We start from the raw sequence: 25,766 nt of genomic DNA, 5'->3' as shown, positions 1-25,766 counted from the left end.
CCTCTGCTAATTTGTTTCCCACTGTATCACTTTACCTTTTCCCTTCTCTCTTCTGTACCCACCAATCTTTTCCCATTCAGACCATGTACTGTCTTCTCCAATCACTCTGCCCCCCCCCCCTCCCCCACCCCCTGAAGCTACTGCGGGTGTGTACATTTGGGTGTTTGTGTGGTTTCCAAACTAAACCATGTGCATTTTAGATATGTTAGATCCATATACTTTACCTGAAACTAATTCTCTGAGGTACTGAGACTACTGCTTCCTGGCTCTATTTTCAGCTAACACAGAAGTATTGTCTACAAACAAAAGTGTATGGTACAGGATATTTACCAGTGAATCATTCACACGGGACACCAAAAAGACTGTTGTGTGGCATGTAGACAACCCCCGAGATGGTGCACCAAGGCAGTGTGACTGCAGGAGCATACAGCAAAAACTCTACACAAAAGATGGTCCAGCACTTCTCAGAGCTTACAGTCAAAAATTATCAGGCAAGGTGTCCATATTATGCAAATTAACGTAGGATTAACAAGTGACAAATGCAGTTACCAAAGCAAATTAGATGATGAGCATGCCATCAGTATTATAGCTCTATAGGAAATGCATTTAGGTGATAATTCAGCAGCTACATGCAAGATTACGCAATATAAAGCAATATCAATACTCCTCTCAATTGTTAGGTGCTACCACAATAAGTGAAAAAAGAAACAGCTCTTGGATTATGCTGGCTTAAGCTGTCAGAAAATTAGTGATGTAGAAGTAATTAGGATAAAACTCAAAGGCCTGGTTATTACATCAGTCCACAAATCACCTAACGGAAAGTGTCTGACACTAGTCTTACACACAGCAACTAGACAGCACGTATATGTTTAAGATTTTAATTCCAAAACACAACCCGGAGATACATAAATAGAGACCAAAGTAGAGAACCATTGTTCAAATGGATCAATACACAAGAAATTATCTAAGTTTGATGCCAAGGAATTTAAAACGTTTTGGGCAGGCAAATGGAAACTGATACAAAACCTGACCCATCCATCTTTTCCACTGATGAGAACAAATTACCACTGAATCACTCAATAGTAGTACTGAAACATTTTTCAAGGAGTGTACATTGGCTCACAAAAGTTATCATTGGTGCTGAAATATCAGTTACAAAATACATTGATAAACCCACATGGAAATTTGAAAAAGCTAACTTGATACAATACACCCAGGAAGTGGAGAGCAACCCGCACTGGACACCTCAAAAGGCAGAACATTGGGAATTATTGTAGATGTAGCTAAATGGAATATCTGAAGGGAAGTAACAAAATAATGTGTATTAGGATGGGACAAACCTGCCCAAGTCCTCTACAAAGGATACGAAGGGTCTAAATAATGTTTTGATAACATTTTGCATTTAAAAATATTTGTGTGTATAAATTGTTCATGTTGATGTAAATTTGACAATTTAAGAAATGGTCATGCTTAGGAACAATGTAAGAAATAGGTGTTATGTAAAAGCCAGTGTGCTTTTGTTTGAAATGAAAATAGCTGTGGGGAGTGGAAAAGGTGCGAAAGGCGAATTGGCGTGCTACCTTGAGCAAGTGTGGGAAGTAAGTCACACAGTCTGTAGGCAGCAGTGATTGAGGTAACTCCTTTGTGGAGCAGAAGCTTTGCCTGCAAATTTTCATAAAAATGCCTTGGTTGAAGACTGCAAACAGCTTACAGCATAGCTGCGAGTTGTTGAGCTACTGTATGTAAAACTGAATGAAGCCAAGAAGAGAAATTGAGCCCATACAGCAAGAAACTTGCAGGCCATAGTGTGGGTAGTGTAGCCGTCATAACTGTTCGCCACACCCAAGCCTACAGCCACCAGATAAGATTTTTTTCTATTTTTACCTTTGTACAGCATGAACCATTAATTTAAACTGTGATTTAATAATCATTCTTGAACTTTACGGAAACTGGCTCACCCTGTCATCTCATCCTAATCATACATCTGTGTAGGGTTCCTTCCTGGTGTTTGATTGATCCGAGTGTCCTGTTTTACAGACTTATGAAGTGCCAAGTTAATATAAAGAGGAACCATTTAAATTGCTTTAGTGTAAATAATAAAAATGTTTTCTTAACTATTGCAAAGTGTTATAGTTTGCTTACATAAAATTCAATCAGAGTGAAGCCAAGTTACTAGAACCTGTTAGATGGCTATACAGAATTAGTTCAAAGAATAATAGCTTTTGAAAGTAAATTCCACCAAGAAAGAGGTTTTCTTTAAGTGAAATGTTCAGTTAAAATGTGTGTGCTTTAGTGTCTAAGTTTTTAAGTTTCTTGATTATGGAAAGTGCTTTTCTAAAGGTTGTTCCCCCCATCCCCGGCTAATTTTTTTTACCTTCCTTGAAGTTATCTACTGGGCTTTTTCTTTTTTAAAAACATAATGTATAAAGATGTAGCCCAAAATTGTTTAAGTGGGGTAATTTATTTGAAGAGCCAAACTAAACAGTAGCAAGAAAGTAGGCAAAATTCACATTTCTGCTTCTCCAATACTTCACTATTTCATTGCCAGGATAGGTTGGTGACCATTAAGTACATGTTTTAAACCACTAAATGAACTTGGAAATGAGTTGTCCTAGCTTCAGTATATTATCATTCATACTGTGTTTCTATCTAGCCACTGGGTAAGATCTTTGGAAAAGAAGTGAATAGTCCAATTTACTTATCCATTAGACGCAACACACGGTAAATCCTGTAAGAAGGATAACTCTATTGATTATCTTTTCCTATAAACAGGACTATCCTTCCATAGTGTATTTTATTTGGAAACTAAACTAAATTTTAGTAAGAGGGTTATACGTGGCAACATAGAGACAGGGTTTCTGTTATTTACATAAAAGCATACTAATATCATAATGGTAGTGTTATAAGGTCCTATTAATGTGTGGTCATGACATTTGTTAAATGTCTCACCACATTCCTATTGAAACTATTTACTCTTCTTGTAAATAATACCTATGACAATTTTATACAAATGTCCACTAAGACTTTGCTCGTCAACTTCCATTTAGGTAACAGCGATCTTTTAGATGTATTTAAATCAGTACTGTTAAGAAATACTGACTAGCTTTATTTTCAGGAATCTCAAGTTTAAGTTATACATACTGTTATCCTCCAATAAGAATCATTGGCCGATTCTTCGTCTTTGACAGGTTCAGCATGCCTGCAATGCAAAACATTATCTTTTGTATTAACAGATGAAATCCAATTTTTTAAATTTAATAAATGCTTATACAAACATAAAGTTTCTTCAAGAAATGTATTTCTGACAACTTCCTGTCACAGATAATTTTCACTGAATGTTGCAACCCAGTTATATTGCTGATGAGAAGCAAATGTTGATCTTTTCCCTCTCTTCCTTCACCATCTCCTGTTTTGTTCACCTTGACATATTTCTACCAAAAAGACTACCCCAATGGATCCACTGCTTATATTTAACACACAGCAAATATTTCCTTAACACAGGATGTGCATTGACGAGCTTGAATTAATCAGAAAAATATAAACAGATACTAACCATTCCACAGCTCTTACAAAATACTTGCATTAAGTAATCATCAAAGCTACTTTTTGTACAGCAAGAGGACTAACAGTCAAAATGGTGCTACATGCTACAGGCAGTGCAATACCATTTATTTTACTCATTGCTACAGCAATAAATGTACTTATAAAAATATTCAGACTTAGACTATAATCAAATACAAAGAGAGAAAATATTCTAACTAAAGAGATATAGCAGCCGTAGGCAGAAACAAATAAAAAAACTGATACTAATCTTAGCTTTGAGGACCAAAAGTTTCTTCATCTGGAAAATGTAAAAAGAGAAATGAGACTGTTCAAGAAATAAGGATGAAAATTTAGGATCTTGAGTCAAGGAAGATGAATGGTTAAATGAATGAAAAAACTAGACTGGACATGATGAAATTCAGTTGCAAAAGAGCAGCAGATGATGTAATTTTAAATGCTGAGAAATAAGATCTCTTCAAGAGGAGCCACCAAAAGCTCAAATAAGTGAAGAACAAGCTGAAAATACCGGTAAATGGGCTAAAATGGCGGTAAATAGATAAACGAAACAGAAAGATAGTGCTGAAGAACAGGCAACCAAACAACAACAACAACAATAATAATAACAGCACATTGTAGCAATATATAATAGCAGTTCCACAACATCTGGAGGAAGATTTTCCACTAACAGAACAATAAATTCATGAAGTCATCAAATCATTCCAAAACTTCAAAGCAACAAATGAAGACTCCACTACAGCAAAATTATTGAAATAGTCAGAACACACAAATGATCTACAACTGCTGTTTGAGAACATTTGGAAAGCTGAAGAGATTATTGAAAGCATTAATCCACAGCTATGAAAAAAAGGGGACACACAAAATGTCAACAATTGCAGAGATGCCTGACTTCTGCCAGTGGTATACAAAATATTATCAAAAATTCTCTGGACAGAGTTGTAGAAACTTTATATAAATAACTGGGAGAATCTCAAGGAGCTCTAGAAAGGGAAGACCCTGCACAGAACAGATGTTTATTAGAAAATTGATAATTCTCCACAGACTGTTAATAACCAAACCAATAATAGTATCATGTATTGGTTTCAAGAAAACATTTGATTTGGTAGGCAGAGAAATTATGGGTAAAATCATCAAAGAATTTTGTGTTAAAGCAAACATAATCCTCAAAACACTAGCAAATAGGAAGACTGAAGCTAAATTTATGGGAGAAGTATCTCAACCATTTGAAATAAAAACTGGTGTTAGACAAGGGGACAGTTTATCACCTTTACTGTAACACTACATTCTAAAAAAAAATAGAAAGTTATTGGAATTTGGAGAAAAAAAAATCACAAAATTGAACCAATAATTTTAGGACGAAAAACAAATGGAATTAAGGTAAACTACCTGGCTTCTACAGATGATTCTGATATACTTTCAAAAAATCTGACAGACAGTTATTAAAAGAAATCTTTTGGAAGAAATAGCAAAGAGAGCTGGTCCCAAAATTTCAGCCGAAAAAACAACATTCATGACAATTTCAAACAATGCATCAACATTCTTAGAAAAACAAAAATGTAAAATAGCATTAGTAAGTAAATTTAAATATATTGGACAAACTGTACAACAAAATGGACTAGAAGAATTAACAGTAGATGCAAGAGTCAGCAAACTGGAGAGAGCAAATCGTTTGACAAAGGATATTTACAACAAGAAATGTACAACTAAAAAAACAAATTTAAACACTATCCCACAGTGGTATGACCAGGATGTTTACATGGATGAGGATGCCTAATGATGAACTATAAGCTGGACAGAACAGAGGTTCCTCAAAGGAGCATTATTAGAAAATAATGGTTGCAATACAAGCTACAGATGGCTGGAAAATGAGAAGTAATGAGGAGATCTACAAAAATTTTGAGAAAATATCAGAAGTAATGGCTAAAAGAAGATTAATCTTTTTTTAGAGACCTCTACTGAATGAGTAGTTCTGGAAGAAGGAATCAATGATAGCATGGATTACAGAAATAAGAAAGAAACAACATCAAACAATCAGAAATAATAGAAAGAAACCTTTTTACAGATAAAATACTGAATTTAAAAGGATCATCACCTCTCCAAGATCAAAATTAATTTCATCCCTCTCAATAAGACTGTGAAAACCGGAAATAAATTTCATAAATATGATATTGCGAAGCTCAAAATCAATCAAAACGTATTGGAACAATGCCACCAGTAACTGACAGTTGAATCCCATAAATGGGCAGACATTGCCTCCATGATCCAACAAGCAGCTAATACTACAATCCTGACAGCTAAAAAGAGGAATCATACATGGTGGAATGAGGTTTGTGGTGAGGTGGTGGCCCAAACAGCAAGTGCATGGAAATAGTGGAACTCTACCAGGAGACTTGATGCTTTTGATGTATTCCATGAAGTTCAAAAATATGCAGCCAGAACTCTACGAAGGGCTAAGAAACTGCATGAGAAACAGCAGTTAGAACAGATCGATCAGCGTTTCCAGAAAAAGAATGTCAGAGACTTCTATCAGATGTTCAAATCGAATTTGAAAGGGTACCAAGTCCCTAGTTTTTGTTTTAGAGATGAAAATGGAAAGCTCAGTGTTGTGTACATAGTTCCGCGTATTCAGCGCGTACACAAATTTCCCACTAGAGTGTGCTCCGCTAAGCACAACAGCGCAGGCGCAACACTCGTCCATCTCCGCACTACGAGATGGCGCTGCCATAGAGACAGACCAAATTCTGCTTCCGCCGATCCGCGTATTAATATGTAACGCAGCCAATGAGATTGCTGCTAACATAGAACACTTTCTCCTCGCGCATCACACTCGCGCAGTGATACATGAACGTGCGAGGTATTATAACGAGTGTAAAGACCTTCGATCAGTCAGTCTGCATTTGTTTGCACCACTCTGCATTAGTCTGTACCAGTCTGCATTAGTCTGTACCAGTCTGCACGAGTTCTACAATTGTCTGTGCCAGTCCATAGTCAAGATCCAGTCTGCGCCTAATAAGATTACCATATTCCTGTACATAGCCATGAAGATAAATGTATAGACACTTTTGTCAAGTATCCGAGATATATGTGGGAATAAAATTAATGTATCAATACCAAAGGAACTTCAGATTGTCAATTGTAAATAACATCCAGAACCAAGTTAAGTAATTTTTATATTTGTTATTATTTTAATAAATGTGTGGGAAAATTAATCAAGTTCTGTTTAAAGTTGGTCACCGTCAATCTGCTACTCTAAGCGTGCAAGTGGCATTTCTATCGTCTGACCTAATGGCAGAAGATAAACATGCCATGATAAGACCACGAGACATATTGCTGACACTCGCTTACTTCATTAGAGCAACAAGTCAAATAATCTAATGGTGTGTGTACTGAAGGTCTTACAGTATGCACACCACACTCGGAATGACCAACAAAGAGAACTGCAAGATAATGTCTCGTTACTTTGAAAACCTACTTAATTGTGATGAACCGAAAGAAAGATTCCCTGTATGTGCTCCAATCCACAAACTACCCCTCATCTCCATCTAGTAAAGAGGAGACCAAAAAGATCATCAACAACTTTAAGAATAATAAGGCAGCTGGAGAGGATTCAATAGTGGTGGAACTACTGAAGCTGGCAAATAATGAAACTCTAGATATACTAGTCCAACTTTTAGAGGAGATCTGGAGAGCTGGGATGATACCAACTGAATGGCAATCAGCTTTAATCCATCGTATACACAAAAAAGGTGATAAATAGAATGTCAATAACTATAAGGGTACCTCATTAGTATCTGTTCCATATAAGATTCTCTCCAAAGTGATACAGAATAGAATAGAAGATCATTGTAACCAACTGATTGGGGACTATCAAGCTGGTTTCCCAAAGGGCGATTCTTGCGCAGAACAGATCTTTAACCTGAAGAACATCAGGTACAAAAAAAATTGGAAAAATAACTATGTCATGTTTGTTGATTTTTAGAAAGTATATGACTCCATCGACTGACAGGCATTAATGAATATTTTGGAAAAGTTTGGGGTGGATAATACATCAAGAAAGCTGATCAAACAAACTCTTACTAACACAGTGTCAAAAATTAAATTTATGGGTGAGGTATCTGAACCCTTTACAATCAGAACAGACATAAGACGAGGAGATGGACTATCCCTCTCCTTTTCAATTGTGTCTTGGAAAAGGTCATTCAAGAGTGGAGAAAGTTATTAGCCCAAGGAGAAACAAATGAAGAGTGGTTCAGACTTGGTCCTAAGAACAAAGGGGTGTGCATTGACTGCTTAGATTTTGCGGCTGACCTGGCCATTTTTGCTAACAACATAGAGTCAGCAGTCAACAAGATAAATAGGCTGTCAGAAATTGCTGAAAAAAGTTAGACTCCAGATCTCTATTCAAAAGACAAAATATATGACGAAGATCTGTGATGGACCTGAATGGATGATAACCAACCTGGAAAAAATCGGATGAGTTAAGAATTTCAGGTATCTCGGTGAAGACATCCACCAGGAGAATGGATTAAAAGAAGAAGCAATTGTCGGGATGAGGAAGTTAGACCAAGCATACCGACTGACAAAGAATACTTATAACAAAAAGTCTATGAGTATATGGGCCAAGTTCCAACATTATAATACAGTTGTAAAACCTGAGGGCTTATAAGAATCCAAAACTTTTACGACGAATAGACAAGGTCAAGCTGAGCGGCTGGAAAAGCGTGAGTGTAGGATATTAAGGAAAATCCTAAGGTAATAGATGGGTCGATGGACAATGGCGAATGAGAGCAAATGAGGACTCGTGCAGCAAGACAGAACCTATCACAGCATCCATTACGAAGAAATGATTGTTGTTTTATGGTCATCTCATGAAAATGGACGGTGATCGACTAACAAAAAGAATATGGAGTTTCATCCTATCTAAGAAAACGAGGCTGAGATGGTTCAAAGAATGTGAAAAAGATCTTAAGCAGATTGGTATCTCAGAGAGAAATTCCTGAAAGGAACAAATTTAGAAGATTGGTGACCAACTGCCAAGGTTTTAACATGGCATCAACATCCGAAAGACAGTGAGGACCATTATCTGAAGAGCATAAAAAGGCACTTCTTGGAGGGGCTCAGAAGATACTGGCAGGAAGTCACAGCTGGAGCAAGAACAAGACCTGGACACTAGAGTGAAGTCGGTTGTTACCACGCAGTCCGTAGAGACTCACCTCGATAAAATAAATAAATAAATAAAAATAAAAGGCTTTCAATGCAGAAGAAATAGGGGATTGAGAACAACACGAATAGAATAAAGGGGGAAAAACATGAGGAGGAGATGGACGAGTACTGGAAAAACAGGAGACGACAAGGGAAGAAGAAGAAGTGAAGTTATTACATGACGTGAGATGGTGATTGGATTTGATTTGATTCAGTTTTCATTACATACACCGAAAAAATGAGATGATTCTCGAGGGTGTGGAACATGTCAGAATGTATAACACAAAACATAAATAATATAATGAATACTACCCTGATCATTTGTCACGAGATTGTCAAAATAGGTGAATACAATACAATAAACTGGAAAAGCTAATATTTACAGAATTAATACACTGTCAGAATGAAACATTGTTATGCACTATTAATAAATTTATCATACACAAAATACCTAATATTGACTGTTGCAACCAAGTGCTGTCAAAACTTAAATCTAACATATTTTTACTTAAGCTGGCCTAACTGTCTCTGTTAGGATATTCATCTATACAGTAGAAGGTATTGCCTATCAAAAAGTCATTCAAACTCTGTTTAAACTGTGCTTTATCTGAAACCAAGTTTTTAATGGTTGCTGGTAATTTATTGAAAATGTGTGTTCCTGAATATTGGACCCCCTTTTGGACCAACATAAGTGATTTTAGGTCTTTATGTAGATTTTTGTTATTCCTAGTATTGATAATATGTATTGAGCTATTTGTTGGAAATATAGATATATAACTTGCAACAAATTTCATTAAGGAGTAAGTATACTGAGAAGCAATGGTTGGAATTCAAAGTTCCTCGAATAGGTTCTACACGATGTTCTTCAAAGACTGGTCCCAGATACTCCATTGCACCATTCACCGAACCTGATAACCCCGAGCCGTCAGTAACAAAAATTAAGTCTTGCTTAAGAGATTTACAACACTACATGCACTTGTTACCAAAGTCTCATTTACTTTTAGAGCTATCTGTTCCACTTCCTTTTTGGCCCCACTTCTCTCTGTCTTCACTATATCCCATACAGTTCTTATTTTGTTGCCCGATACAATTATCTTTTTCTCTTAATAAAGCTACTTCGATTTCTGGATTACTTGATTCAATATTTTGCAGTATTCTTTGTAATGCATTACAATTCTAATATCAGAAATGTTCCTAGATAGTAGATACAGTCTCCTTTTTGCCCCACATGATATCTTTATTCATTGTGTAATCCATGGTTTATCTTTTGACTTCTGTGTGATCTGAGTTACCTTTAGGGGAAAACAATTTTCAAAAGAGGAGGTAACTTTATTAATAAATGCTTTGTATTTTCCATTTGAGTCAGGTAAATATCTCTCCAGTTCATGTCTTTGAGCAATTTCCTGGATTCCTCAATTTCTGGCTTATTCATTATCCTCCTGTACTCAGATTTAATATTTTTTTATCCTGACAAGTTTCAACATTTAACACAAGATGCTGCATGTCGTGATCAGATAGTCCATATACTATTGGTTTTGTGATATGATGTTTTTCCCCTAGATTTGTTCATAAAGATATTATCAATAGCAGTCTCAGAGCATTTACATATCCTAGCTGCAAAGTTCACAATAGGAACTAAATTGAATGATAGTGTTAAAAACACCAGCAACCACTATTTCCCCTTCTTTTGTTTTTTACACAAGCTATTCCTTTCGCTTTGTGAAATGAAGCACTGCCTAGTTCCAAAACACAGGACTACTATGACAAGGTGAAATGTTCTCAGAGTGCTACATGTATGATAGTAAATGTAATCAGCACTATAGTTGTTTGCTGAGTAGTTATGCTGTGTGTGTTTCATTCAATCAGATGAAATGGAATAAAATCATCAATTTATTTATTTGGGCTCTTTATCACCAAGATACATTCAATGTTGGTTGAGGTTTATCTTTTGAATTCACTCCAGTGTAGGTTGTCAAAATTTTATCAGTTGTCAAAGTACTTGTAACACAGTTTCCAAATTTACTGCCATCCAGGAAAGTATCGCACTCAAATTATTCTCAGAGACTGAGAGCTGGCTGAAACTGAGAGTAGAAAGATCTGACATATTTAGTGATTAATGGAATATATATCAGAAAGGCAGGTTAGACACTGTAGGAGAGGGAGTGTCCATTGTCTCTATTGAGGTCAAAGCTGATTGTGACAGTGAAGTTATCTGGTTGCGTATAACAAGTCTATGTGAAATCACGTTAATTAATGGATAATCAGCCACCCAGTTCTGCTATGACAGTTTTGGAGCCATTCACAGAAAGTCTACATACAGTAGCATGTAAATACCTAGATCATGCAATACTAGTTGGAGGTGAATTTAGCCTACTGAGTATAGATGGTAGCCTATGGCTTCATTGCAGAGGGTGCAGTCAATCTTGTGAAGCACCTTTGAATGTGGTTTTCGAAAATTGTCTTGAGCACCTAGTTTGGCACACCACATGCAATGGAAATATCTTAGACCTTGTAGTTACAAACAGGCCAGATATCATCAATGACTTCAGCATAGAGATTGGGATTAATAATCATGATAACATCATAACAACTAAGGTTTCAAAAATTAATAAATCAGTCAAGAAGGCTAGGAAAATGTTCATGCCAGAAAGAGCAGATAAGCAGATGTTAGCATCTTACTTAGACAGAACTGACATCACTTAGTTCCATTAAGATGGATGTAGAGAGATTATGGTCAAAGCTTAAACAGATCGTGAATTGCACTCTCAACAAGTCTGTACCTAGTAAACAAATTAAGGATGCAAAAGAGCCACTGCGGTTTAACAATGAAATTTGGAAATTACTGAGGAAGGAAAAGCTACTGCACTCTTGGTTCAAAAGAGAATGCCAAATGGCAACAAGGAAAGGTTACTACCACTGCCATACCTCAGCAAAAGATCTGGCTGAGAAGCAGGGGAAATTATTGTCCTATGTAAAATCACTAAGTGAGTCAAAGGTTTCCATCAAGTCACTTGACCAGTCTGGTGTGGCAGTAGGAGATAAATGTTTTAAATTTTGCATTTAAGAAATCATTCATGCAAGAGAGTCATATAAACATACCGTCATTTGACAATAGCACAAAGACACCTAACAACAATCACCACAAGAGGCCAGCGCTAGCACAAGTTGTTCACATGATATTCGTTGGACTGTTGCCTGTAAACGCGTGCCATGTCAGTGCTCTTGGAAGAGAGCTGTGGCAGTGACATGGCTCTGTTGTTGTTCCTGTGCAGTGATCTGCAAAGACGCGACGGTACGGGACGGGGGGGTTGGGTCGAGATCCAAGCAGTGATTAAATACTTCATAAAGAAAGGTATGAAAGCGAAGGACATTCATGCCGATTTCCAGAATACACCAGGGGACTCTGCTCCTTTGTCTTCAACTGTTGCCAAGTGGATAAATGAATTTAAATTTGGTCAGGAGAGCTTAGATGATGAACATCCATGAATAGGTCAGCCAAGATGTGTCACTACTCTAGAAATAATTGCAAAAGTGCGCATAATGATCAAGGAGGATCACCAATTTAGAGTGCATGAAATTGCTCACGCTTGCCAGATGTCATCTGAAAGGTATTCACAAGATGGGTGCCGCGACTCTTGACGCTGTGTCAAAAACGCATTAGAATGGACATATCACAACAATGTTTGGCCTGTTTTAGGAGAAACAAACAAGATCTTTTGTGCTGGTTTGTGACCACAAGGAAACTTTGGTTTACTACTATACCCCAGAGACAAAGCAACAATCAAGGCAGTGGAAACATGCTGAATCTCTGCCGCCAAACTCCTTCAGCGGGGAAGGACATGGCGACAGTGTTCTGGCATGCGCCACCAAATTCCTTCAGCGGGGAAGAGCATGGCATCAGTGTTCTGGGATGAGAAGGGGATTCTGTTTGTACATTATCTCCCCACTGGGCAAACAATTACTGGAGAATACTATGCTAACCTTCTGGACAAATTGCAACAAATGATATGTGAAAAAGGCCAGGTTTAATAAGGAAGAAAGTCATCTAGCATCAAGCAAATGCACGCTCACATGCATGTACCATCGCCATGGTAAAATTACACAAACTAAGGTATGAATTGTTGCCACACGTGCCTCTTCCCTAAACTGAAAATTTTTCTTTGTGGATGAAGATTCACTTAAATGAAGAATTGATAGCCTGAGTTGACAACTATTTTATAGGCCTGGAGGAAAATCATTGTCGAGATGGGATCAAGGTATTGGAACACTGTTGGACCAAGTGAATTAATCTACAAGCAGGGTACACTGAAAAACAAAAAAGTTACAGTGACATAAGTACTTTTTTTCTATTCTGTTTCAAGAACTTTTCAAACCACCCTCATAAGCATCCCTGACGCCTGAAATAATTAAAAACAAATAAGTCGCCAGTTGCAGATGGAATCTCAATTTGGTTTTACAAAGAGTGCTATATGGCACTGGACCCTTACTTAGCTTGTATTTATTGTGAATCTCTCACCCAGAAGAAAGACCTAAGCAACTGGGGAATAAAATACAGAGGCGTCTCCTATATATACGAAGGGCGAAAGAACAGACCCGCGAAATTACAGACCAATACCCGTAACATCAGTTTGCTGCAGAATTCTTGAACATATTCTGGGTTTGAATCTAATCAGTTTCATAGAGACCAATAAGTTTATGTCCACAAATCAGTACAAAGCATCGCTCATGGGCAACTCAGCATGCCCTTTTGTCATACAACGTCTGTTCAAAAAATTCCAGAACTTTGTCCACAAAATTTTCTATGCTTATCTTTTAATTACTATGGATTGTCTCCTTCGAAATACTCTCCTCCTCAATTGATACACTGCTCCCAATATCATTTCCACTTCCAGGAGCAGTCTTGACACACCTCTTGCTGGGTCGCATAAAGTGCCGTCTGCGAATTTTCTTTTATCTCATCTACCATTGCAAAACTTCATCCTTTTCAACTTTGGAAATAAAAAGAAGTCTGCAGGGGTCATACTATTCTCGCAAGGAACATCTCATTCTCATTTGTGAGATCCAAAAAGTTTTTTTGGTCTTGACTCATGAGCCGTGGAATGAACTTGGCGGCAACACAATGCATTCCAAGATGCTGTGTCATTTCATAACATGATCCAATTGAAATGTTACATTCTTCTACAATCTCTCAGACAGTGAATCTTCGACTGCCACACACAATTTCTTTGACGTTCCTGTCACAAGTGTCATCAGGGGACATCTAAGAGAGTCCTGAACAAGGAACATTTTTGACTTTTGTTAAGCCATTTTAAAACGTGTGAATAATACATAACACTAAGTATGGCTTAAGCACTCATCGCTATAGGCTCCCTGCATCATTTGGTGTGTCTGTGTAAAGGTTTTCTTGAGCTTCACGCAAAATTTAATGCAGATGCCTTACTCCTCTAACTTTGTCATCACAAAATTCACAAACACAGATTCCATATTTCTTGATTTCCGAGAAGCATTTGACATAGTGCCTCACTGCAGACTTTTAACAAAGGTACAAGCACATGGAATAGGTTCCCAGACATGTGAGTGGCTCAAGGACTTCTGAAGTAATAGAACCCACTACATTATCCTGACGGTGAGTGTCCATCAGTGACTAGGGTATCATTAGGATCATTCCAGGGATGTGTGATAGGAGCGCTATTACTCATATTTTCTATGTGCATAACTGATCTGATGGACAAAGTGGACAGTAATCTGTGGTTGTTTGCTGATGATGTTGTGGTGTATGGAAGGTGTCATCGTTGAGTGATTTAGGAGGATAAAAGATGACTTGGGCAAAGTTCCCAGTTGGTGTGATAAATGACAGCCAACCCTAAATGTAGAAAAATATAAGTTACTGCAGATGAGTTGGAAAAACTAATCCATAATGCCAGAATCCAGCATTAGTAGTGTCATGAAAGAAGTCACATTGTTTCAATATCTGGACATAACGTTGCAATGTGATATGAAATGGAACAAACTTGTGAGGGTCATGGTAGGGAGGGCGAATAATCATCTTTCATTTGTTGGGTGGATTTTACTACAGTGTGGCTCAGCTGTGATGGACATCACATATAGGATGCTAGTGTCTGGGATCCGCAAGGGGTCGAATTAAAGCAGACATTGAGGTAATTCAGAGGCAGGATACTAGATTTGTTAACAGTAGGTTGAAACAACAACATACAAGTATTATGGAGATGTTTCTGGAACTAAAATGGGAATCCCTGGAGGGATTTTGAGGAACACTGTGCTGACTGCAGAACAATTCTGTTTGCACCAACATACATTATGTGTAAGGACCACGAAGATAAGAGACGACAAATTAGGACTCATAGAGAGGCATATAGACATTCACTTTTTCCTCACTCGATTGGCAGATGGAATGGGAAAGGAACTGACTACAGTTGAAATAAAATTACTTGATAGTTGGCACTTCAAACGCCAATAAGAGTAGTCAGCGTCACACTTGAACTGTCTGCTGTTGCCAAACTCCACCAGAATTGGCCAGTCACTTCCAATTCCTGGTTCAGCATTCTTTCTTGATGTATTTGTATCCCGAATTATGAGCCCGACACTTTTATTATGTATTTCATGACACGCGATAGCTACACCAAAAACAACACACATTAACAATGCTAATGAAAGACACTCATTTCATTCATAGCACTAACCAAACACTACCGAATAACTCAGCACAAGGTGTAATTCAGTATCATACATATAGTTATCATATTCACAGAGATCATCTTACATTAGATAAGCTTTTCACTACACTGTGTGAAACTGAAATTTTTAAGGTTGCAATTCATAGTTGCAACTGGGTCACTACATTCACATATATAAATACTTCATGCAGTGCTGTGGCATAGCACAATGGTTGGCAGATTAATCTAATGTGTAACATGTCGTAGGTTTGAATCTCATCAACGTAGCAAAATTTTTATTTCTAAATCCAACCAAAAGAGTGTGATTATTATTTTCATTCAATTAATTGGTTTAAATGTATTTTTTTATTTTTAATACTTTGCTGCATCATTTTTCATCATTGTTTTGACTGTTCTATTTGGTCTTATTTTTCTTCCTGTCATTATTTCTTCATTTGGAATCTGCCTCAGTCATCTATAATCCACGAACAAGTGCCCACATGGACTGTTCACTGTTTTCTAACATGGCAGCATGTGCAGCTAGAATAAGGATAGTTACAGGTAACAAATGACATGGAGAAATTTCAATTTGCTTTCAGCCCTGAAATTGAGTTTTTGTTGTCTTGAGTTTACCCTTAAGCGTTAGCTTTAATCGCCATGAACAAAGCGATCATGATATTAGTACTGCTGCAGACTGTTGACCACAATTTTCTCGGCTGGGTTAGGACACAAGTTTACAGTCAGGGATACAAAACGGGTCGTCTGCCCCAGTTCAGTCACTGGTCACATTAAATCAATAGTCGACAGAGTATCCAACATTTCTGACATACCTTGCACCAGCCACTAGAATTGTGTTAAACGTTTAACATAATTTGTGAAGTGAGCCGCTTGTTTGTTCTCACCTGTAACCAAACGGTTGCTGGTAGCCAATGTGGCAACATTGTTGCAGCAAGTGATTGATGTCAACTATCAAGTAATTTTATTCAGACTATTGTAGTGAGACAGTGTACCTTCTGCCATGCACCATATGGTGGCTAGTGGAGTATGTATGTAGATGTGGAATCAGTCTTTCCTTCTCATCCCATCTGGAAAGTTCTCCCTGATCTGCAGTTCTGGGTAACTTTCTCAAAATCTACCCGTTTTCCTAGACCTATCCTTCACCCCTCTTCCTTCCACTTCAACCCTTCTGCCTGAAGAATGAGCTACTGGCTCTGAAAGCTTGCCTAATTATAATCTTCTTTTATGTGTGTGTTCTGCCGCCACTTAGCGGGTCGATTGTTTATCTATCCAATTCAATTATCATGTAATCAAAAGCTGCATTTAACACACCAAGTCTCTTTTACCAATCACTTTTAATATGTCCTACAGAATGTACTGTCTATCCTGTCCTTTTTTGAGATTACTGTTTTGTTGTACTTTTCTACAGGCATCATCTTACTTATTAGGAGTCAGTTCCTTCATGTTGTTGTTGTTGTGGTCTTCAGTCCTGAGACTGGTTTGATGCAGCTCTCCATGCTACTCTATCCTGTGTAAGCTTCTTCATCTCCCAGTACCTACTGCAACCTACATCCTTCTGAATCTGCTTAGTGTATTCATCTCTTGGTCTCCCTCTACGATTTTTACCCTCCACGCTGCCCTCCAATGCTAAATTTGTGATCCCTTGATGCCTCAAAACATGTCCTACCAACCGATCTCTTCATCTAGTCAAGTTGTAGAGCTGCATGTACTCGGGAAAAATTACGGCTGTAGTTTCCCCTTGCTTTCAGCCGTTCGCAGTACCAGCACAGCAAGGCCGTTTTGGTTAATGTTACAAGGCCAGATCAGTCAATCATCCAGACTGTTGCCCCTGCAACTACTGAAAAGGCTGCTGCCCCTCTTCAGGAACCACATGTTTGTCTGGCCTCTCAACAGATACCCCTCCGTTGTGGTTGCACCTACGGTATGGCCATCTGTATCGCTGAGGCACGCAAGCCTCCCCACCAATGGCAAGGTCCATGGTTCATGGGGGGAGTTCCTTCATAGTCAACAGTTAAGGAATGGGTGGCTGAATTCATATGTAGCATATGTCTCTGTAAGATGACTCATGAACAACTTCCTAGAATTACAATCAAATATGAAAATGCTGAGAAAGAACACAGTGTGATATTGCAAGATCAGTAATTAAAAAGATGTGCAAAACAGTTGATGCCGTGGCCGTACCAGAAAGTGAGTGGCATGTCTGTTGAAGCCTGACTACAACCTAATGTGAAAAACAATTTGGGACAATCTGACACACAACTGATTCTATGCACCAATCTGTTCCCTTGGATGAGAGATGACCGAAATGAAACAGCAGTTGCACAAAAATAGCCAAGGTGACTTCATCGGAGAGAAAGAGTGGTCATTGTTTTCTAGGATGCAAAAGGGATTTGTATTTTAGATTAGCTTGCAAGACTGAAACAATACCTCACAAATACTATGCAAGTATTCTGACTCAACTGGATGAAAAAATATGGAGCCAAGACCCAGGGGGAAAAAAAAAGTTTATCGTCAGTGAAATGCATATGGTCACAAAGGCACTTTCACAATAGGAAAACTGGGAGTTTCAAGTGTGAAGTCTTCAAATATCTATTCCATTCTCCAATTTTTTCACATTCTGACTTTAGCTTCTTCTTCTTTTCTTTTTGTATGAATGATTCGCTTAAGACTACATGCGTCACAGCTCAAAACCGTTTTGTGAGTCAACAACTGGATATGTTTTCACTGCTCTGTCTCTTGTAACTCCGTTGGACATGGAGGTAGCAAATGAGGATGTAGGATGTCCATGACATACTGCTGTGCTGTCAGAGTGACCTGAAGTCATATCCGATGCTGCCCCACACGCCCTCTCCCTATGTCGTTGTCATACTCACTGACAACTGTCACCGTGGGTCTTGCAGAATGTGACTCACTGCTGATCACATGACAGGTGCAGGTGTGAAAGTGTTACTATGTGCTCGGTGTACATTACAGCAATTCTCCCATGGGCTCGTCAGACACGGTAAACTGGAAGCTTCCTGACAAGCTCACCGCCCTTACGTTCCCAAGCAGTCCAACATGGGGCCACTACCACATCTGAATGTCTCACAAATCTGCATATTGCATAATTCAATCAGCCTGGCAAATGGAGACACACAACTAGGCCCCTTCGAATTTTGTTACGTGCTGATAATGCTGACTCACAGAAGTACAGGGCATCTGTGTCCTTCACAGGGATCACTCAACATCTTACACTCTTCACATCTCTTATAGCTCCTACCATTCTTGGTAACAATCCGAGACACAAACAAAGCTAATGCAATCCGGTGGCCTTTGTATCCATTTCAGAGAGTTGCAACTCTCATAATTTACCACTGGTATGCACACTCGTGAATCTACGTTGCTTCAGGGAGCTTCCCTTTTTTTTCTTCAAGCAGTTTAGTTCTTTGAATCCATTTTTCTTGCAGCTCAGAATAATTATTTTATTGTGTAGCAAACTTACAGACTAGCATTCTGGTCTGAGCTGTCGGAGTTGGCGGTCATGTGTGTGTGAGGTGTGCTTGCTTGTGTGAATGAATGGTGTGTATTTCTATTTCTTTTTCTGATGAAGGTTGTGACCAAAAGCTTATGTGTAAGTGTCTTAACTGTGCCTGTCTGCATTTTAACATGCCATCTTTATGGTAATTAGCACTCTATCTTTTCCTACACTGCTGATATTCCAACCTGGAGTTTCCATTGTTTGAACTTACGGTCTACTGTTTTATGTTGCAGTGCACTTCTACAAGTGTAATACACAAATGTTGCCTTAGGAAAGAGTCACAATAACATCCATGTCTACCGTTTGCTATTTTTTACGAAATAGCATGTCACACTCGAAATTTAACTTAGCCAATGAAATAAGTTTGAAGATTTATTGTGTGTAAAAGACACAAGGGCCCACTGTGTGGGAAATGTGGGAAGTTCTGTGCAGAGACGGAGTTACCCACAGACGTGGTAAGTCTGGGGAGCTATACGGGTGTTAAAACATCGCCACCTGCTGGGATGAGGGGCCACTTACTCTGTGGTGGCGCTGTGCCAGCAACGAGCTCGACCCATTGATTAGCACCACAGATGACAATGAGCAACCAGCTGCTTCTCTGTGCAGAGATATAAAATTTATCGATTTTGGACATCGGGTGACAATCTGTCACATGGAGAACAATGTTTACTCTGGCAATTTTAACACTAATCTAGTGTTCTGCAACATATTAATGTGAAATGTTGTCTATGATGTTGAAGAGTGTAAGTTAAACTGATATCTGAGAATTTGTTGTTTTTGTGGCATTATCTGGAAAATGACCTCTCTTGCAGCTCCAAGCATAAATGTCAAGTGAAGAAGAATAATTAGCACAGCACACTGGAACTGAGTAGGGATCCGGTTTACTGCGCGGCCACTAAATTAGCATATCATGAGTACACCAGAAGAGATGCTGTACACACTTGCATATACTACATACACAAGTACAAGCATCGATCAAGCTACTGCGAAACTGCACTTTGTGTGACTCATCACTACATCAGAATACTGTAAATGTGGTGATTCCAATTTCTTAAGGTCTCTTCCTGTTTGTTTTCATCAGTAGGATCTTATTTTTCAAGTATGTGGGAATCCAATGAGCTGCCTGTTTGGATACATTCTTTCTGTATGTCCCACAAGTTGGATTCCTTGGAGACGCATTGTAACAAGAGCTTTTAGGAATTTGCCTGGAGATTTCACACTGGGTTCAGTGTGATGTATCCCATCCTTTATTCTTGGACCTAAGATTTTTACTACAATTTTACATTCTTCTAATTCAGTTTGCTGTTTTCATGTCTTGTGTTGGACAAAGAGTCTCTCCCATGCATAAAGAAATACTAATTTGATCACTGTTGTACAATGTTAGATTTTAGAGTTCTAGGAAAAATACTTTTAGTTAACTGAGAGACAGTTTGTACTTTCTGAAGTCTGGATTCTATGGCCTTCTTTTCATTATGATGTTCAGTGGTCTTTTTCACCAAATTATTTAAACTATTTAAGACCGAATACTATGTCATTGCCTATATAAGTTCACCCAGTGCCATTTTGGTATCAGTCAATAATTTTTTCTCCAGGTGAAATTAGTAGTCCAATTTTCCTAGCTTGCTCCCTTAATATTTCAAATTGCTTTAGCACATCAGTGATGTTTTTGTCAATTAGTATTATGTCATCGGTATAGGTTACACAATATAATTCTATCTTTAAGTTTACGTTCTAGTCAGTGTAATAGTGCACCTGCTCTTCTCCATTATCTTACAAATTTTCTTAGGGGCATAGTTGAATAGCAATGTGATATGCCATCCCATTTTCATATTCTTATGTCTGTCTTAAATTACACTGCTTGAAAAAAAGTGAGACACTCAGAAGGTGGGGAGAAAACAAATTGAAACGTAGCTAATTTAGAGGGTATGTGATGTTATTTCAGTGATAACAAAACAGAGTCAAATCTACACAGAACTTATCAGTTTGAGCCCACTTATCAATACAGCAATGCACCCTGTCTGGCCTGGACAGTGCGTGAGGATGTCGTAAAGCTGCTGCATACCCTCCTGAGAAAGGTGATCCACAACTGTTGTAACTGGACATTGCAATCATGGATACAGGCAGTGGGATGGAGTTGACGTCCATGTTAGTCCCATAATGTTCTATCGGGGACAGATATGGGGATTTTGCTGGCCACAGGAGTATATCAACATCACACAGACAATTTAAAGAGAGACATACTACATGTGGACAAGCAGTGGCCTGTTGAAAAATAGCACCACAATACTATTACACACTGTTGTACCATTAGAGTTCCCTCGGCCATTACAAGCCATGACCTGAAGTCATACCCAATGGCTCCCCACACCATGGGACTCCTTTGTGACCCCCCCCCCCCCCACAAAAGTGGAAGAATGGGACCTCTCCCCATCTCCCCGGGTCACTGTCAAACTTCTCCACGATAGTCATTTGGAGCAGTGCAGGACTGGGACTCATCAGTGAACATAATGTGACGCCATTCATTAGCAGTCCGTACTTCTTGATCATGGCACCACTTCACATGCAGTCATTTGCTTGGGTGTTAATGGCAGCCTATGCGCAGGACGGCAGTTCCATAGTCTGGCTGCTCCTAGCTGTATGACACAGCATGTTGCAAGGAGTCTATTACAGTGAACTCCTGTTTATCCGAAATGATCAGGACGGTGGCTGGTTCCGATAACGAAAATTCCAGATAAATCAAAGTCTCCCTGTTTTCACATGCGAACACTCCAAATTGCGTCAATATTGCAAAATACGATCGTAAAACGTGCGTAGGGTATGTAAAACGTTACTGATATGGTTGCAAATAACCCTGCACTTTTTTACTGAAAAAATTGTGTTAACATGTTAAAAAGGCACCAAACTATGATTGAAAACTCAAAGTTTTTAAATGCTGTATAACAAAGCTTGTTTATTTTGCATTCTTACAGAAAAAAATCTCCCTTATTTGGCAGCAGGAAAAAACAGGAGTTTTAATTTTATTACCTACTCTTTTGAATAAAAAATAAACTACTGAACAAAATTATGAAACAAATCTAGAGATTACTCAAAGGAACGAAAAGTCTGTCCAGAGGAACTTTCAAGAAAAGTAAAAAAAAAAAAAAAACTTTTTAAGTTATGGACATAGAAGTTCTAGGATGCTTCATTAGAGTTTATTTTTTGGTAACGAGGTCACGAATGTCTTTTTTTCTTTTGTTTTTTTGCTTGAGAAACTATTGCTGCAACAATACATCTCCAATGTTGAAATCAAACTATTTCAGGATAAATCGTCTCCTCCTGTTGGCTGATGTACTTCAGGGCAGTTTGGATCACTTCATAACAGAATGTGTGAGGAATATTTTTCTCTGATTCATCATCAGAAACATAGTCTTCTAACGCTTTATGATCGGTCACAATTTGGACGATTTCATCCTCAGTCACATGAAAAAATGCCATTTTCTATCCACTCTTCAATGTCTTCGAAGTGTGTGTCTTTACAACCAGCTTCTCCCGTAAATTCACCAAAATTATGTCAGCTTGAGTTTCGGTGTTGCCTCCTCCTTCTCACCACTTAGGTTGCCTTACGATCTAAGAGTTTTTTCCAAGACCTAACAAGAGGAACTGGAGGAATTAGATTCCAAGCTTCAGCAATCAATGAATGACACTTAAAACATCAATTTTTTTAAGAGCTTCCACAAAATCATCTGCAGCATCAATCACATCTATTAAGTATTCCAGCATCTTGTGTCTGTAATGTTTTTCCATCGCCTCAAGAATACCTTGGTCCATTGGTTGACATAGAGGTGTGACATTTTGTGGGAGAAATACAACTTTGATATCCCCATCTTGCAGATCACCTGGGTGAGAAGGAGCATTGTCCACAAGAAGTAGCGCTTTTCAAGGAAGTCCATTTCCTTCCATGTAATTTACTACAGCTGGAACAAACTCTGCCTGGAACCACTCTCTGAAGATGGCACTGTTCATACATGCCATAAGACTGATTCGTGTACCTCAGTGGCAAAGCTGGTTGGTTGGTGTCTAAATGCTATTGGTGTTTTGGATTTGCCAATTAAAGTAAGACACAGTTTATGATTGTCAGTGGCATTACTGCAAGCAAGGACAGTAAATCTTTCTTTGATTTTTTTTGTATCCGGAAGCCATTTCTTCTTCTTTAGAGGCAAGGGTTTTCGTTGGCAGCATTTTGTAATTCAACCCAGTTTCATCACATTTGTAAAGTTGATTGCCAGTATAACCTCCTTTGTCAATGATTGTGTGCAGTTTCTTCTTAAAATCAGCATAGCAGCTTCATCCCCAGATAATGATTTGGCACTGATGGCAATTTCATGGATGCCATGCTGCTTCTTGAAATGATCCTGCCGGCCATTACTTCCGAGGAATTCTTGCTTCTTTCCTTCTATCAGCTCATTAGCTCATTTTGACAAATTAGAGGACCTGAAACTGACACACCTTTGGCTCTTATTTATTCGTGCCACAAAAATAATGCCTCTTCTAACTGAGGATGTGCACCTTTTCTCATTGTTTTTCAAGATTTCACTGCACTGCCCAATGCTTGGATGGAACAAAATTTTTCAATTCCTGATCGATTTGTCTTCCGATCAGTAATTGTACTCCTACTCTGCAGCAACTTTTGTGGGTGGCTCACCAGCATCAATTCTCCGCAAAGTGTGAAGCTCTTTTTCCAACAAGATCACATTCATTTTATGTTTCGTGCCCGTAGTCACATTCAGTGTTCTTTTTACAGACACTCGACTGAGTCCTTTATGGTTTTTGGCCCCTTTTATCTCTGGACACTTTAAGGCACATAGTGGGAGCACAAAACCTCAAATCAGAAACACACAGATGCACAACTTGACAACACTCGAGATGCACTAGACAAACTTTTGATTTTTGAAACCAGGCTGTGGCAGCCATCAAATGAAAGCATTCGATACATCTATGCCATTTCCTCTGTTCTACCCAAGCCCACGTGGCAACACAACAGGGTGTTGTACATTCACTGTTAAACACTCAGCTTTGATGTACCGACAACAAGTGGAAAGTGTTAGGCGGCGCACTCTAATTGTCGGTTTCGACAGGGCTACGTTGTGCTGCATAGAACAATACTGTATGTACTGTACTTCCAAGGAGTTCCAATAGATGGCAGTGGCATGAAACCATGCAATATGAATAAGAAACACACTAGAGCTTCAACCAACACATGCACGAATTGACGATACTTGGACTTTTGACACGCACCAGTGCACTGATTAGCAGTGGATTGCCAAAAAACACCAGCAAATGCTTGGCTCCAGGTGCACGCAAATTGAAACTTGTCAAGTGTCAATCTAGATAGCCAAAAGTGTAGCTGCACGAGAGTTTACTGTACTTGTTCTCAGATGGTAGTCACAGACGTGAACAGGTTACAATGTACTCAGTACACTACACAGTGATGCTCCCTTGTAGTGGTCTGATGTAGTCAACTGGAACATTGATGATGAGTATGCCCTTACTTTCCAACATCAAGCCACTGTCAGATCCAAATACTCCAAAAATACAGATGTTGCAAGGTTTAACCAGGCGACCAAATGGACATCCACAATGGGGTTTCTTTCAAACTCTCATCAGATAATGCTGTCTCACACCAATATGCAGCACCTTCATATCCTCCAGAGTGATGATTCAACATCTGACGCTATTCACATCCCTTATATACCACATGATGCTTGCTAAACAGCAATAAAAACAAAGAACACTAATGAATAATGAAGGAAAAGACGAACTGTTACTTACCATAAAGAAGATACCTTAGGCTGCAGATGGGAAGAATTAAAAGACACTTACATAAAGCTTTCAGCCACAGCCTTCATCAGTAAGTAGTAATCTGTCTTTTCCAACATTGTTGATATTCCTACTGGAGTTTCCATTGTTTCAAGGACACTGATGCTTTTCTGTGAGTGTTTCCTTTATGATGTTTTCTGCATTTTAGCTTTTTTTAAAAAAAGAAAAAAAAGAAAGAAAGAAAGAAAAAAAAAAAAAAGATTTGTTGCTGGAAAACTTCTGAAGTCCAATAAAGGAGCTACAACAGCCATATGTGGTTATCTGGTGGACCTTGCAGAACCAAATTCTAGGGCTGAAATATACTGTTGACCAATGGGCATCAATCAGAATGAATACTAAATAAAAAATTAAATCCAAGTTTACACAAAAAACACAGGTTCTATCACTGTTGCTTTTCGTTCTATTTTGCTCTTATGTTTGCTATGACTTGTTAAGCAGAAATTTTCTTTCTATGTATAGAGTTACATTTGCTGTTATGTATCTTACCTCCATGTTGTTTCTTCTTTCTTCTCACTGCTGCCCCAATCATGGCAAGCAAGTCATCCTCACTGCATTTGCTTTGTATTGCATCTCTGAAACAACAGTTAAAACACCCGTTAAACAGTACCAGGCAATTACCACACAGTGAAATGTTGGTACACTAAAAAGGAAGAAAAACTTTGCAGAAATCTTCAACAGTAATCTTGTAGTCTGCAGTAGGCAACAGCAGGATAACAAACCCACTGGACAAGAATGGGAAAGTCATGATAGAAGTTACTTTTATTTTTATAAATAAACAGGTATCTTACACAAATGCTCAAGAGTATACATAGGATCTCGGGCTGAAGAGGTGGAGCAGAAACTGACATTAGTTTTGTTGAAGAGGGAGTACTGGAACACAGCACAATTTCTTGCAAAATGAAGCCAAATTTATTGATAAACTCTTAATTAATTGCCAA

The 25,766-nt window shown here is 38.4% G+C and overlaps 1 long non-coding RNA gene across 1 annotated transcript in view; it reads right to left on the bottom strand.

The window, feature by feature from the left end:
- LOC124742890 overlaps window positions 1-25,374 on the bottom strand; it is a 62,773-nt gene extending 37,399 nt beyond the window's left edge. The window contains exons 1-2 of the long non-coding RNA XR_007010272.1: window positions 25,315-25,374; window positions 3,142-3,199 (exon numbers count right to left, since the gene is read on the bottom strand). This is a non-coding gene — a long non-coding RNA (uncharacterized LOC124742890). The remainder of the gene's footprint in view (window positions 1-3,141; window positions 3,200-25,314) is intronic.
- Window positions 25,375-25,766: the final 392 nt, after the last annotated feature.

The sequence above is a fragment of the Schistocerca piceifrons genome, unplaced genomic scaffold, assembly GCF_021461385.2.
Source record: "Schistocerca piceifrons isolate TAMUIC-IGC-003096 unplaced genomic scaffold, iqSchPice1.1 HiC_scaffold_2345, whole genome shotgun sequence".
Lineage (NCBI taxonomy): Eukaryota > Metazoa > Arthropoda > Insecta > Orthoptera > Acrididae > Schistocerca > Schistocerca piceifrons.
Note: the sequence above shows the minus strand (reverse complement) of the source record. Positions and strands in the feature narration are given on the sequence as shown.